This window comes from Schistocerca gregaria, chromosome 1, assembly GCF_023897955.1.
Source record: "Schistocerca gregaria isolate iqSchGreg1 chromosome 1, iqSchGreg1.2, whole genome shotgun sequence".
In the NCBI taxonomy this organism is placed as follows: Eukaryota; Metazoa; Arthropoda; class Insecta; order Orthoptera; family Acrididae; genus Schistocerca; species Schistocerca gregaria.
Window position 1 is genome coordinate 178,582,947 of NC_064920.1, and position 16,090 is coordinate 178,599,036.

Genomic DNA, 16,090 nt, shown 5'->3' on the forward strand with positions numbered 1-16,090 from the left:
TTTATAATACCCAGGGGACCATCATTAATGGCCGTGAATTCAGTGTAGTTATTGTCTGTGAATACAAGTGTCATTTCTATTTGACTAATCGCTTATTCCTTTCAGTTACCATACATACTATACTCTGCAGTTGATTCTATGTCTGGTCCAAATTCAATCGAACTACATTATTTGCCTTGCCAGTGGCACATCATACGATATTTCATCCTTATGTTTTCTACCACTGTATGTAAATAGTTCGGCACTCTGAGCTTGTCTGCTAAGCTGTAACAGCCTCTGAAGATGTCTCCAACATTGGAAGACGGAACGTTAGGCAGAAAAATATGCCTTCGATGACATAATGTCCATAAAACAAATATTACAAGAAAGGAACAGAGTTTTGAATTGAGCGAAACACACCGTACGTCATTGTTGTACGAATATCAGTGAACGAATCTCAAAGAAAACCTAGTGAAGCTTGGATCTGACATATTGGCTCCGTATATATGATGTTTATCCTAAACGTTGGCCACTATATTTCATAGTTGAGTATTGCGCACTGCTGTATGACATAAGGTTTGCCGTCCACCAAGGCCTCATTACTCAAGCTGGAAACCTTATAGAGCTAAGGTGCTTCTCACACAGCACCAAAGCTCGATGCAGTGAAAAGCGAGCAGACTAATCGTACCTCAGAAGCAACACGTTGCTACAGATTTTCACAGTAAGACGACCGAATCACGTCGCTCATTACTTCAGATCCTGTCCTCGTACACGCGACGTTCTGGCCTCATTTTTCGAAACATCCAAAACTGGGTTTCCTAAGTGTATCCTGAGACGAATGCCGGAACAGTATAACCAACCACACTTCTAACTTATATTGATAATGTACATGTGTCTAGATCTAATGACCACACATGAACTGTAACTTAAACCATCCTTCTCTCGATAGCTAGATACTGCCTTAAGCGAGCGCTGGTAATTAGTGTGCTTTAGTAAGCGGTAGGTGTGCCAACAATGCGAGAATTGAAATTCTTGCTGGCACTGAATAACGTTCACTCCCCCGCCCCCCCCCCCCCCGTCCCAACGAAACTTCTAATGACAAAAATGTGATAAACCACCTATTAAATTTCACGTTAAAATGCAAGTCCTTCTACTACTGGCGACATGAACACGTTCATTCACAGGTTAAACGGGGGAGAACTTCAGTGGTTACACCAAAATAAGCGACATGTTCACGCAGCACTTGTAAATTCTCGTTACGAGGTAGAGGTACAGAAAATTCCTGAAGAAATTGAGATCTGATTGATTCATAATTTGCTTTCGTAACATGTCTCACTCTCTCTTACTCCCCCACTCTCTCTTTGTCTCACTGATGAGGAAAATTGCTTGTCTCCCCGCTGCCATTACAATGGAATACAGTAGCGATTCTGCATGGCTGGGATTCTATGAGTTGTGAGTAGGCGTCCATGGATATGTGGTGCACTAGATGTCTAGGCATAGGACATGCAATACCCATAAATTAGTAGCTTGCGGGTTCACATCAGGCGAAAGTTCTGGGCAGGACATCACCTTGAGTTCCTCATCATGCTCTTCAAACCATTCTAACACAAATCTAGTCTTTTGACTCTGACAAACTTCCTGCTGGAAAATGCCATCGCCATTGGGGAAAACATTAATCATGAAGGGATGTCCGTGATCCGTAATGAAGTTCACGTAGTCCACAAGTGTCATAGTCCCTCGTTTACTACAACAGGCTCCCATAGGAGCCTAGACACATCTCATAATACTGCTCCAAACGGTCTTCGTCCGGGGCGTTGCGTGTGTTTTGTCTTCGCCCAGATGACAGAGTATCCTAATACGACTGTGGACGTGATATATATATATATATATATATATATATATATATATATATATATATATATATATATATATATATATATATAAATGGTTCACCCTGCCAGGCGACATGTTTCCTTTGCTCCTTTCTTAAATTTCGATCAGCCCCTGTCCATAGCAACTGTAAGTGACGATGATGTTCGGTTAGAAAGTGAACACGTATTGGTTGTCTAATGCAGAAACCTATTTTCAACATTGTGCGTTGAACAGAGTGGTTCGGAACAGTTCTGCCTGCCCCATTACTGTACTCTGTATTCAGATGTGCGACAGATTGCCACTTATCCTCCTTTATAGAGCGGGAAAGCCACTAACTTAGACATTCCCTGATGAGGCGTGGAACTCTAACACCTTGTTGCCTACTCGCGGTTTCATTATCCATGCACCACTTTCCCCAGATGCTCATAATAACTGTGTGTGGACACCTTACCATCATCGTGCTTTTCTACATGCTTTTTTCTGTTGCCGGGTCATAAGAATCCGCCGTTTGTGTAAGTAGCCTGCGTCAGTATACACTACCGGCCATTAAAATTGCTACAACAAGAAGAAATGCAGATGATAAACGGGTATTCATTGGACAAATATATTATTCTAGAACTGACATGTGATTACACTTTCACGCAATTCGGCTGCATAACTCGTGAGAAATGAGTACCCAGAACAACCACCTCTGGCCGTAATAACGGCCTTGAAATGCCAGGGCATTGAGTCAAACGGATGGCGTGTACAGGTACAGCTGTCCATGCAGCTTCAACACGATACCACAGTTCATGAGGAGTAGTGACTGGCGTATTGTGACGAGTCAGTTGCTCGGCCACCATTGACGTTTTCAATTGGTTAGAGATTTGGAGAATGTACTGACCAGGGTAGCAGTGGAACATCTTCCGCATCGAGAAAGGCCCGTAGAGGACCTGCCACATGCGGTCGTACATTATCGTGCTGAAATGTAGGGTTTCGCACGGATCGAATGGAGGTTAGAACCACGTGTCGTAATACATCTGAAATGTAAACTCCACTATACAAAATGCCGTCAATGCCAACACGAGGTGACCGAGACGTGTAACCAATGGCACCCCATACCATCCCGCCGGGTGATAAGCTAGTATGGCGAGGCCGAATACACGCTTCCAATGTGCGTTCACCACGATGTCGCCAAACACGGATGCGACCATCATGATGCTGTAAACAGAACCTGGATTCGTCCGAAAAAATTACGTTTTGCCGTTCGTGCACCCAGGTTAGTCGTTGAGTACACCATCAAAGGCACTCCTGTCAGTGATGCAGCGTCAAGGATAACCGTAGCCATGGTCTCCGAGCCGATAGTCTATGCTACTGCAAAGGTCGTCGAACTGTTCGTGCAGATGGTTGTTGTCTTGCAAACGTCCCCATCTGTTGACTCAGGGATCGAGACGTGGCTGCACGATACGTTACAGCCATGCGGATATGATGCCTGTCATCTCGACTGCTAGTGATACGAGGCCGTTGGGATCCAGCACGGCGTTCCGTATTACCCTCCTGAACCCACCGGTTCCACATTCTGCTAACAGTCATTGGATCTCGACCAACGCGAGCAGCAATGTCGTAATACGATAAACCGCAATCGCGAGAGGCTACAATCCGACCTTTATCAAAGCCGGAAACGTGATGGTACGCATATCTCCTCCTAACCTGAGGAATCACAAAAACGTTTCACCAGGCAACGCCGGTCAGTCACTGTGAATGAAAAATCGGTTGGAAACTTTCCTCATGTCAGCATGTTTTAGGTGTTGCTACCGGCGCCAACCTTGTGTGAATGCTCTGAAAAGCTAATCATTTGCAAATCACAGCATCTTCTTCCTGTCGGTTAAATTTCGCGTCTGTAGCACGTCATCTTCGTGGTGTAGCAATTTTAATGGCCAGTAGTGTATTTCCTCATTTGCGGTCGGTTTAGTAGCTAGACTGATTACTCATTCGTCTGCACACCATCAATGTACTTTCCTTATCGTGACGTTTGCGGGAAACGTCATCATGAGGCATTCAGTCTTGAGGTGCTCTTCAGAGTGTGTAACTGGAAGGTTAATTGCCGGCCGCGGTGGCCGTGCGGTTCTGGGGCTGCAGTCTGGAGCCGCGGGGCTGCTACGGTCGCAGGTTCGAATCCTGCCTCGTGCATGGGTATGTGTGATGTCCTTAGGTTAGTTAGGTTTAAGTAGTTCTAAGTTCTAGGGGACTTATGACCTAAGATGTTGAGTCCCATAGTGCTCAGAACCATTTGGAAGGTTAATTTGACTGTGAAGGTAAGGTAAACACGTTAATGTCGCATAAAACATTTTCTTTTCCCATCTTCCGTATTCAGTTACGTAAACAATGGTTATAAAATGCCTAGAATCCTATTGTCATATCACTTGATTTTGTTACCGCTCTGCTATAGAAAGAGCACCATCATGTTTTACTAATTAAGGAAGCGAAAAAATTAAGCATAATTACACTGCAGTTACTGGCAGAATAAATAGCTCATTGCAAACTGAATGATTAGGTTTGTGTTCTCAACGAATTTTTTTATTCATTATTATATTGAAACCGCGTCTTGAAGAAAGAATAGCTTAAAGCTTCGCTTTTGAGTAAGAACAGATGAACAGAGCAGGTTATAGTCTGCTCCAAATGGTGGTTCGGTAATACGTCCGTATCACATTTCTTCCTGTCATAGGCGTTCAGTTCAGCAGTCGGGTTCCAAGTAATGCGAAGAATAGCATTTGTAACCGCTGCCCTAAAAATATAAGGGGGCGAAAAATTTCCGTTCGAAAGTAATACAGTCGAGAATTGGTGCGCGAATCTGGTAAATCCGCCGTGAGCGCTGAGCACTCCTCCCATTGACGCACCGGGCTGAAGATTTCCTTTTGGTACAATACCGTGTAGTGCTGCGAGAGGAAGTCCATTTCTGCTTGCAGCCTGTCCTAGCCCTACAGGATTCGTCAACCCTTACACGTCCTAATTAAGGGCTGTAAGACGTGACGATCGCATGGGGAGAAATAGTCTTAGGGCGAGTGTTCGAATGTCCCCTCCTTTAGATGACGCAGCTTCTGGGTTAAAACGTTTCCGATATGAGGACGTGCATTACCACGAAGCGGTAGAACCCCTTGTAGCGCACCATTGCACAACAGTTGTCTACCCCATACACATTCTTCATTATCCCATGATGTACTGGTTTTCGTCCTACGGCAACCGAGAAAAGAATAACATCTCGTTGGTCCCCTTTGGACACATCTGGTAACAACGTTGCCTTCACGTTTCCGCGTTCACCGCAGATCGGAATGCACTAATGTCACCCTAATTCCTTGCCTACATGTCGGTGCTTATACACCCGCCCCAGAGTCGCGCTACTCTGCATACATGCTGCAAGGCACGCCCACAAAGGAAAACATTTTGATCGCCCCTTAAGGTGACGTTGTTACCAGTATTCAGTATCATATGCCTAAGGAAAAATCGCTTGCCTGTGACCCCGACAACGTTCCTTTCATGATCTTAATGACATATTGAAGAAGGCAATGAAATGTAATTGTGAGTTATCATTGCGCCTACTGACTCTCTCTCTCTCTCTCTCTCTCTCACTCACGCACTCACTCACTCACTCACTCACACACACCAATAGCAACTACACATTCATTTACTGTTTCTGCTTGTTATCAAAAGGAATTGTAAAATCACTATTCTAAGAGTAAATGTAAATTTTCTTCACAATTAAAATCAAATTTATTGTGAAGTTAGATATTTTCAAAATGCGAGCACTGAATAATAACGACGTGGTGTCGGTATCAGATGAGTAGAAAGTAATGACCGCGTTACATGATGAAGATCACTGTCCCCGAACGCGATTAGCTTTTAATTCGCTGCGTTGCGAGCGAAATTAGAGTTCAATTGCTCGTAATTTCCATAATCGACAAACTACCTGCAAATAGGCCCCGTTATTGCGTTACCAGCCGCTTTTCTGGCGCATGATCACAGTCACTTTTTGTCTTCCGGAGCGGCAAATTCGCATTAATTACGAGGGTTTCGAATGGGTATTCACAGTTGTCTCTGCTCCTTTCACGTTCTTTTCAGTAGAACTATATTATTGCCATTAAAGTGTGGTGTATATTATCTACTGATATTCTGTAAGTATCATAAATTATCGTCTCATTACGGCGTGAGATCAAAAAAACTTCATGAGATGGGAGTCTTAGCATATAAAAATCACGAATGGTTTTAAGATTATCGTATTGTAAATACGTATACATTAATTGTTCGCGGTAATTGGTGACTTATTGTTGAATTATTCAGGTTTTATTTTTTGTTTCTTATAGATTTATCGTAAGCCCTTCCAACGCAGGAAAGAGAGAAGGAAGCTTAGTGTCTGTTGCAATGATGGAACAGGAGAATCGTTATTGTACAAGTAAACTGATTGAAAATATGGACGGTCACCTGAACATTGTTAAAGGGTGATTCGGTGTAACCAGAGACAACATTAACAGAATCTCTGGCCAGGTACGGAACCCAACCTCTTGAATACGAAGTGAGATGTTCAACACGCGTGCAGCCCGCTTAGTCGAGTACTATTAACCTTTGTCGAAAGGTACTATCTACACTTAAACGGCGCCAACAATGCAATGTCTGAATTCGCGAATAAAAGCAGTTAGACATTGCACGTTTTGGGACTTTAAATTTATCATTACTGTTTCCTTACAGTCTCACTTGTATTCTCGAACGCGGTAAAATTTTAGTTATCGACGGTGGGTAGAGCGTGATGCCTTCTATAGTAGCAGTATGCATAACAATGCGAATAATTTATGTAAATTTACTATAAGGATGTCTGATAAGCGAGTCTTACTATCATGTCAGTTCTTAGTGATGGCAGTTGTAATGTTGTGTTTATTAATCCAACAGTCATTGTGATAATCCTAAAGCTAAACGAGCCGATAATGCTTATTTAGACTGCCATTAACTGTTACTTCTCATTTGCTAATGATTGTCGTAGGTGGTGTTGGAATGTTGACACACCAGTGTTCCTTAAAAGTGATTTAACAAGTCAACTGATCACTTGAATCAATACGGCTCTTCCCGATTAAGAACAAATCAAACATAACTCTTGACTTATAGTGACGGTACACATGCAGACAATTCGTTTGATATCGTCAGCTCTCAATGGAGAGTTCGGCTGCTTCAACTGTTTGTACAACGTACAGATCAGCGCTGGGTGCAATCTTCGAATCTGTAGAAGCTACCACGAGCAGGACATTTGTGCTTGGCCACTGTCAACATAATTTATGAGACGATACATAAAAGACGGTGACGTAATTTAAAAGCACTCTCCTACGACCAATAAAGTCATTAAAATGAAATTGGTAACAAATGATTTCTGCACATCGACCCGTATTTCTTTTGGTATAATCTTAAACGCCTAATAAAGACCAGCCTATACATACAACTCTTAGGGCAATGGGATAAAATCCACGAATATATTTCAGCGTCAAGGAGCAAAACAATGGGTCATACGTGCACATTTACGAATAATTACAACGAAAGTCGTAAAAACAAGTAATACGCACAGTGTTTGTTGATAGTTAAGTCATTCGTCGCTCATACGACGATACAGGTGCGTGCACGTATTAGGAGGCAGCGTAAATTACAAACCCTTCCATGGTCCAGTGGTAACTGTTCATCCTCCGAATTACCTCTGTATGTGTTTCCCACACAGCAGTTGTGTGTGTATTACTAAAACTCTAGTAATGCTGGACTATACATGACGGATAGCAACAAGTGTCTGTGAGTCTCTCATTCGAAACTCCGTAGTGAAAATCTTAAGCTTCATGAAGTGTTATTGCATTTTCTTTCATTATACATTGCTCATGGCAACGTAATGATACGTGATTCACAGACATTCGCGTAAACTATTTTAATCATTCGGTATCGATGGCAACTTCCCATGAAAACATATTTTATAGTAAACATTTTGTGTGCACGTTTGCTGTGTGTTGAATGGTCTTCACAACCGTAATGAATTTAAGTATGAGTAGCGCTTATCGGGCATCACCTGACGAAGATTTCAGTCATTAGTTGTATGTGATAAACGTGGTTCATTCTCTTAAATATGGCAAATACATTCTCAAAATAAAGTAGGAGATTTCGAGTAAGTTATAAAATATGTCACGTTTCTTAGCGAGATTGTCACATAAAACAAAACTGCACAAGTGTAAACATTTGTTATTAGTGACAGCATTTATACTTACCACTTCAGCGCATCTTATACGGGGCAATCACTGCGACTGGTGAAAGGTTAGAAGCTTCTGTGCACCTGACGCCGACCTCAGTACATCCACGCAAAAGATTCTCTTGACAACTACGGTAATTCACGAAGCTTATTACAGGCAAGTTGTTGCTTCCTGCTATTCTATTGGCCCAGAATCAAAATACCCTCGCCACAGCTACCCGTCACATACGTACTGAAGCACTACATGGCGTCAGCGAGCGCCGACGACGCGCATCAGTGTGCCGGCGTCGTAGCGCGCCGTGTCGTGGCGTGACGTAGACGCTGCGCTGCTGTCGCAGACGACGTCCGGCGTCGGCGGGCGCTGGGGCGCTACTGACGTGGCCGCGACCCCGCGGGGCTGCCACCACGTGGCGGCGGCGGGGCGCGCATGCGCAGAAAGAGGGTGACAGCCGACTGTCGCGCACAGCTGATCCGCCACCAGTGCCCAGCTCTGTACGGGACAAGAGATACCCAGCGAACAGTGGCCGTGCTAGAATGGTACTCCACGAAAGATTCCTTTACACTCTTTTTACACTACTGCGCATCTGACCTGCTCTACTTTATAACTTATTTACGTGTAAATCTGTTACCTGAAAACTAAGCAAGGCTGTAATATTTTATTTTGTTTAATGACTGTTATTTTCTTTGGTATCGGAAAAAAATGATCATTAATTACTAAGACAACAATGCTTACTTTCTAAATTTATTAACATACTACACTACTGGCTATAAAAATTGCTACACCACGAAGATGACGTGCTACAGATGCGGAATTTAACCGACAGGAGGAAGATGTTGCGATAAGCAAATGATAAACTTTTCAGAGCATTCACACAAGGATGGCGCCGGTGGCGACTCCTACAACGTGCTGACACGAGGAAAGTTTCCAACCGATTTCTCATACACAAACGGCAGTTGACCAGCGTTGCCTGCTGAAACGTTCTTGTGGTGCCTTGTGTAAGGAAGTACCATCACGTTTCCGATTTTGATAAACGTCGGATTGTAGCCTATCGCGATTGCGGTGTATCATATCGTGACATTGCCGCTCGCGTAGGTCGAGATCCAATGACTGTTAGCAGAATATTGAATCTGTTGGTTCAGGAGGGTAATACGGAGCGCCGTTCTGGATCCTAACGGCCTCGTATCACTATCAGTCGATATGACAGGCATCTTATCCGCATGCTGTAACGGATTGTGTAGCCACGTCTCGATCCTTGAGTTAACAGTTGGGGACGTTTGGAAGACAACAACCATCTGCACCAACAGTTCCATGTCGTTGGCAGCAGCATGGACTATCAGCTCGGAGACTATGGCTGCGGTTACCCTTGACGCTGCATCACAGACAGGAGCTCCTGCGATGGTGTACTCAACAACGAACCTGGGTGCACGAATGGCAAAACGTAATTTTTTCGGACGAATCCAGGTTCTGTTTACAAAATCATGATGGCCTCATCCGTGTTTGGCGACATCGCGGTGAACGTACATTGGAAGCGTGTATTCGTCATCACCATACTGGCGTATCATCCGGTGTGATGGTATGGGGTGCCATTGGTTACGGCCACAGGTGGTTGTTCTGGGTACTGATTTGTCAGGATCTATGCACCCAAATTGCGTGAAAATGTAATCACATGTCAGTTCCAGTATACTATATTTGTCCAATGAGTACCTGTTTATCATCTGCATTTCTTCTTGGTGTAGCAATGTTAATGGCCAGTAGTGTAAATACTCATTCAGTGTTCATTACACAGCAATGTGCACGTATACAGATGGTGGTGGCCCTCAGTAGTTCACAACCCCACATTAGGCCCCAGCAGTCCACTTACCCCACCGCCGCCCCACACCGAACCCAGAGTTATTACGTGGTTCGGCCTCAGTAGAACGCTTCCCCCCAACCCCCTCCCCCCGCTTCCCCAGGGAACGTCTCATACCAGACAAGTGCAGCCCCATATGTTTGCGTAGTAGAGTAATTATGAAGTACGCGTACGTCACGACAGTGTTTGCGCAACAATCGCCGACATAGTGTAACTGAGGCGGAATAAGGGGAACCAGCCAGCATTCGCCGAGGCAGATAGAAAACCGCCTTCAAAGCGATCCCCAGGTTGGGCAGCACGCCGGACCTCGACACTAACCCGCCGGGCGGATTCGTGCCGGGGATCTTCACGGCTTTCCGCTCGGTAAGCACCGCGTTGTACCGTGCGGCTAGCCGGGCGTGTGAGCTGTTAATTTCACTAAGGTGGTACAGGTGAAAAGGTTTCCGGTGTGAGCATTGCCCCTTAGCAGACTTTGAACACGAAATGGTAGTTGGACATTCGATTTCGGATGTCGTTAGGTAATTCGGTATTCCAAGTAGCGTCGAAGTGTGCCGAGAATACCAAATTTTAGGCATTACATTTCGCCACGGACAACGCACTTGCAGGCGACAGAGATCAGCGGCATTCGCGTAGAGTTGCCAGTGCTAATAGGCAAGTAAAACTGAGTGAAATAAAAACACAGAAATCAGTGTGGTACGTACAGCGAACGTATCCGTTAAGACAGAGCGGCGAAATTTACCGTTAATGGGCTATCGCATTTGACGACCGAATCGAGTGCCTTCGCTGACAGCACGAAATCGCGTGCAGCGCCTCTGCTGGGCTCGTGACCGTATCGGTTGGGTGCTGGACTACTAGAAAACCGTGACCTGGTCAGATGAGCCCCGATTTCAGTTTGTATGAGTTGATTATAGGGTCTGAGTGTGGGACATACCGCGGGAAGCCATAAAGCGAAGTTGTCAACAAGGCATTTTGCAGATAAGTGGTACCTCCATAATTGTGTGGGCTGTGTTTACACGAAATGGACTGGGTTCTCTCAACCGATCATTGACTGGAAATCTTTGTGTTCGGCTACATGGAGACCAATTGCCGCCATTTCTGGACTTCATGTTCCCAAACATGTTTGTAATTGATCTGCGGAACAGTCTGGACAATACGAGCGATTGATGTAGTCATCCAGGTTTCCGACATTAATCCCATCGAATAATTATGGGACATTTTTTTTTTTTGTCATCAGTCTACTGACTGGTTTGATGCGGCCCGCCACGAATTCCTCCCCTGTGCTAACCTCTTCATCTCAGAGTAGCACTTGCAACCTACATCCTCAATTATTTGCTTGACGTATTCCAATCCCTGTCTTCCTCTACAGTTTTTGCCCTCTACAGCTCTCTCTAGTACTATGGAAGTCAGTCCCTCATGTCTTAGCAGATGTCCTATCATCCTGTCCCTTCTCCTTATCAGTGTTTTCCACATATTCCTTTCCTCTCCGATTCTGCGTAGAACCTCCTCATTCCTTACATTATCAGTCCACCTAATTTTCAACATTCGTCCATAGCACCAGATCTCAAATGCTTCGATTACTACACTACGCGTGGCAAAAGGAGATTCGTCACGGTACTAAGAGGTATCCCACGACTTTTGTCATCTCAGGTGTAAGTGTCGGTCATACCTGAACAGCAGTTATATGGGGTAGTCAAATGAATACCGAATGCCAGCCACAATGGTATTATTGAATAGTTCCATTCAGAAGTAACCACCACGCTAATTAAGACATTTATTACACCGAGAGACGATACGATCAGTTCCTGTTTCGTAGAACGCCGTCGCCTGCTAACGAACCCACAACCACGCCCAGTCCAGCACTTCCTCGTCCGAGTGAAACCTACGCCTACGCGTGTCTCCCTTCAAGTCCATCCGGCAGCATTCCTGGGCGTTTTGCTCAATGGCGCGTCAAAGTTTGTGGAAAGCTTCTTCATAGCGCACCGCGTTGACAGCAGTTCTACGCTCGAGGAGCTCAACGAGCAGAGCAAGCCTCCTATTGAACTATGACGCCCGCCCCCTCACTACCAATGGCACGAAGGCTACGCTTCAGCGATTTGGTTCTGAAACACAGCAGCCTCCTCTGAACATCCACCATATTTCAGGGTGTGGGTTTCACATTTTTGGCGATCTGAAGGGAATAAGCCGCTGACGTCGGTTTCAGCAGGACGAAGCTGTGTAAGAATGCGTGCGGTTTTGGAACAGCCAGCTACCGCGTTCTAGGAACCAGGCTTTGATCTAGTCTCCTAGTGGGGTACATAGCTTAACCCTTATGGTGATTGCGTTTGACTACAACTATTCCATGATCCCGTAGTGGCGGGTATTCGGTTTTCATTTGAGGCCTCCCATAATTCAAAAATAGATACCTGCAGGTTTATGCCCTGTGGCACTAGTAAAGATTTTCTGCAATCCGGTAGGACGTAAGTCAAGATCAGGCTGAATCAGATATCCCATCCTCTGCACTTTTAAAAGTTTCCAAGGATACGTGAAACGTTTTGTACTGCTATCAACTCCGTCATCATCAACAAAAGCAAAACGAGGATAATGGAATGTAGTCAAATTAAATCGGGTGATGCTGAGGGAATTAGACTAGGAAATGAGACACTTAAAGTAGTAAAGGAGTTTTGCTATTTAGGGAGTAAAATAACTGATGATGGTCGAAGTAGAGAGGATATAAAATGTAGACTGGCAATGGCAAGGAAAGCATTTCTGCAGAAGAGAAATTTGTTAACATCGAGTATAGATTTAATGGTCAGGAAGTCGTTTCTGAAAGTATTTGTATGGAGTGCAGCCATGTATGGAAATGAATCATGGACAATAACTAGTTTGGACAAGAAGAGAATAGAAGCTTTCGAAATGTGGTGCTACAGAAGAATGCTGAAGATTAGATGGGTAAATCACATAACTAATGAGGAGGTATTGACTAGAATTGGGGAGAAGAGAAGTTTGTGGCACAACTTGACCAGAAGAAGGAATCGGTTGGTAGGACATGTTCTGAGGCATCAAGGGGTCACCAATTTAGTATTGGAGGGCAGCATGGAGGGTAAAAATCGTAGAGGGAGACCAAGAAATGAATACACTAAGCAGATTCAGAAGGATTTAGGTCGCAGCAAGTACTGGGAGATGCAGAAGCTTGGACAAGATAGAGTAGCATGGAGAGCTGCATCAAACCAGTCTCAGGACTGAAGACCACAACAACAACAACAACAACTCCGCACGTCCTCCGCGTCTGCAGTTGACCCCAAGACTCCAGTAAGGACGTACGTTGTAACGGTGGTGAATGCTCCCGCCTTGTTTTCATTTGGTCGCTGTACAGTTAACAGCCGGCCGCTGTGGCCTAGCGGTTCTAGGCGCTTTCGTCTGGAGCCGCACCACCGCTACGGTCGCAGGTTCGAATCCTGCCTTGGCCATGGATGTGTGTGATGTCCTTAGGTTAGTTAGGTTGGAGTAGTTCTAAGTTCTAGAGGACTGATGAGCTCAGATGTTGAGTCCCATAGTCATCAGAGCCATTTGAACCATTTGTACAGTAACAAATCGAGGAGAGGTCCTTCGGAGTCCACAGAAGTAACTCTGGCCACTCTCTATCCCTATTCACACAGCCACATGCAGCTCAAAATACGACCAGAATGCGATCGTCATTTATATAGATTATTTTATTGGGTGTTACTGTTATTTCTCTCTTGTCTTTGGAGATAGTGCTCCATCTATCTCCTGGATACAGTCTCTGCTGTATTGTATAACATACACCACTTTGATCAGTATGATGTATGCTGTTTCATTTATTATTGCAGCAGGAATACCAGCTGACGCCTATGAAATCAATAGAGTGCTGAACAACAGGATCACTATTAAGATGGCGTCCTATTCTGTTGAGTGGTAATGTCTACGTCTTCTAATAAAATGTACCATGCCCCTTGAAGGTCGTATGTACATCATTTGAAGTTAGTCCCTAACTGTAGGGAACAAATCACGGATATGCTGCTCTGTTGTTCCTGCATCTCTGTCCTCCTTCCTTTCTAGAATTGTACACGAAGTGATTTCCTTCTTGGCGTCTGAACTTTGCCAGAATATCTCTATCCTACTTTCTGTGTCACTTCTTCGAAACAAGCACTATAATCTGTTCACCCTGGTCAGAAAGTGTAAGAGATCTGTTCCTAAAATTTTGGGACGTAAATCTGAGGGACACGTTCCAAATATTATGGGAACAGCTTTCATAGAACTGATCCAGTATGCGCCTGTAAATCTCAGGCACTTGGCGTAGAGATAGTTTAATCTAGATTTACCATACACCTCCACCCACTTACAGCGTTAATTAATGTAGACGCACGTACACTTCCGTCAGACACTTTCATGGTTTATAGAGCCAGTCGAAACTACATGAGGACATATTGTGACCTCCATTATTGGTCTTAAGTGTATCTCACCACTTGAGATCTACGTGTATTTTGCTGCTCTTCGTGTCAACATGTGGACACACTGTGAATTACTCCCATTGTTACTCATAAATACAACTTATTTCACTGTTCTTGGCGTAAAAGGTGAGCGCCTAATGGACTGTGAAATCCAGAAATCCTGTTGGCGTATTACTATTTACATTGCATTTTTTTATTCAGGGTTGTAACTTCACAATTACGTATGTCTCATATGATCTGGAATGGTTGAAGAGGAAACAAAATCTTAGCATCACTTAGCGCAAAACGAAAACATAATGCTCCACTTCAGTACAGCTTCTTGTGTTATCAACAAACTGTTGCTCTTACTACTCTGTTAGTGATTGGCATAATTCTTCGTCCGCCTTTAGCTGAGGCGGCTACATTTATTATGGTGGCTTGAGACATCTTTCCTTTGACATCAACCGGTCTCAAAATTAATATTACACGACGTCTTACGAATCAAATGGCCATTTCCAATTTCTTACGACACCGAAGGACAATTTCAGTATAATGCGGGCCCCATGAATATTACAGGTCCATTTCGAATGTATATCATGTTACATTATGTTAGTTATGTCAGTCTAAGTGTGGTGTCACCGCCGCGGTCCGGTAGTATACGTCGGACCCGCGTGTCGCCACTATCAGTGATTGTAGACCGAGCGCCGCCACACGGCAGGTCTAGAGAGACTTCCTAGCAGTCGCCCCAGTTGTACAGCCGACTTTGCTAGCGATGGTTCACTGACTTCTACGCTCTCATTTGCCGGGCCGATAGTTAGCATAGCCTTCAGCTACGTTATTTGCTACGACGTAGCAAGGCGCCATTATCAGTTACTATTGATATTGTGAACTATGTACCGTCAAGAGCGACGTTAACCATGAATGGATTAAAGTTAAGTATTCCAGCAGCTACGTCCGATTTTCTAAATTCTAATTTCCTTGTACTGTTCCAGACCTCACGCCAGCCTGGGTGAGCTAAAACGCGTGCCTTTCGGCCTCCTCTAGTAACACGGTGTTGGCCCTCCTGCCAACCACAAAACTAAGAACGCATAGGAAAGAAAAATCAAGGCGCACTACAAAAATACCAAAATAAAGATGAAGCTGGTGTCGATTTATGAGGATTAAAGTGATCAAAATTGCATAAGAGTCGTCCAGAGAGGACAGTGAGGCGGTAGTATCTGTAACATTTTATTTCCAGGTTGCATTTACCTGCTAGGACAGGAAGAGAAAGAAGAAGAAAAATAGCAACAGATCAAACAAATAATAGTAGTCGATCTTAAGTCAGTCTTTCTGATCGTATATTAACTGCTGTTGTAATACAATTTACTGCTCCTAGAATAGACGGAACTATTGCTAAGTGTAATGAGAAAGGGATATTATGAACTACCTGTGCATCGAACCATGGTCAGGCGTCGGCATAAGCCGCGAAGAAGTGCTAACGTGAGTCATAGCCAGAGGTACGTGAGCCGTGGTTTGTCGTACAGAAAGCTGCGCGGAGACGCGCAGGTGTCGCGCACTCGATCGTTTGTGTGGTACAGCGGGAACCTTAACCCTGTCCACTCTCGTAGACACCCCGTCGGGCACTTTGGTGAGGATAGCCGATTGCTTGGTCCAAGACTTCGCATTTCGAGAAGACAAGGCCTTGGTCATCCACCATGGATCAACCAAGACTGTGGTAGATG

General features: G+C 44.5%; 1 protein-coding gene across 1 annotated transcript in view; it reads right to left on the reverse strand.

Moving 5' to 3' along the window:
- Positions 1–8,469, reverse strand: part of LOC126336227 (EGFR adapter protein-like) — a 95,478-nt gene extending 87,009 nt beyond the window's left edge. The window contains exon 1 of the mRNA XM_049999723.1: positions 8,112–8,469. The gene's annotated coding sequence lies outside the window, so the exon portion shown is untranslated. The remainder of the gene's footprint in view (positions 1–8,111) is intronic.
- Between the last annotated feature and the right edge of the window lie 7,621 nt (positions 8,470–16,090).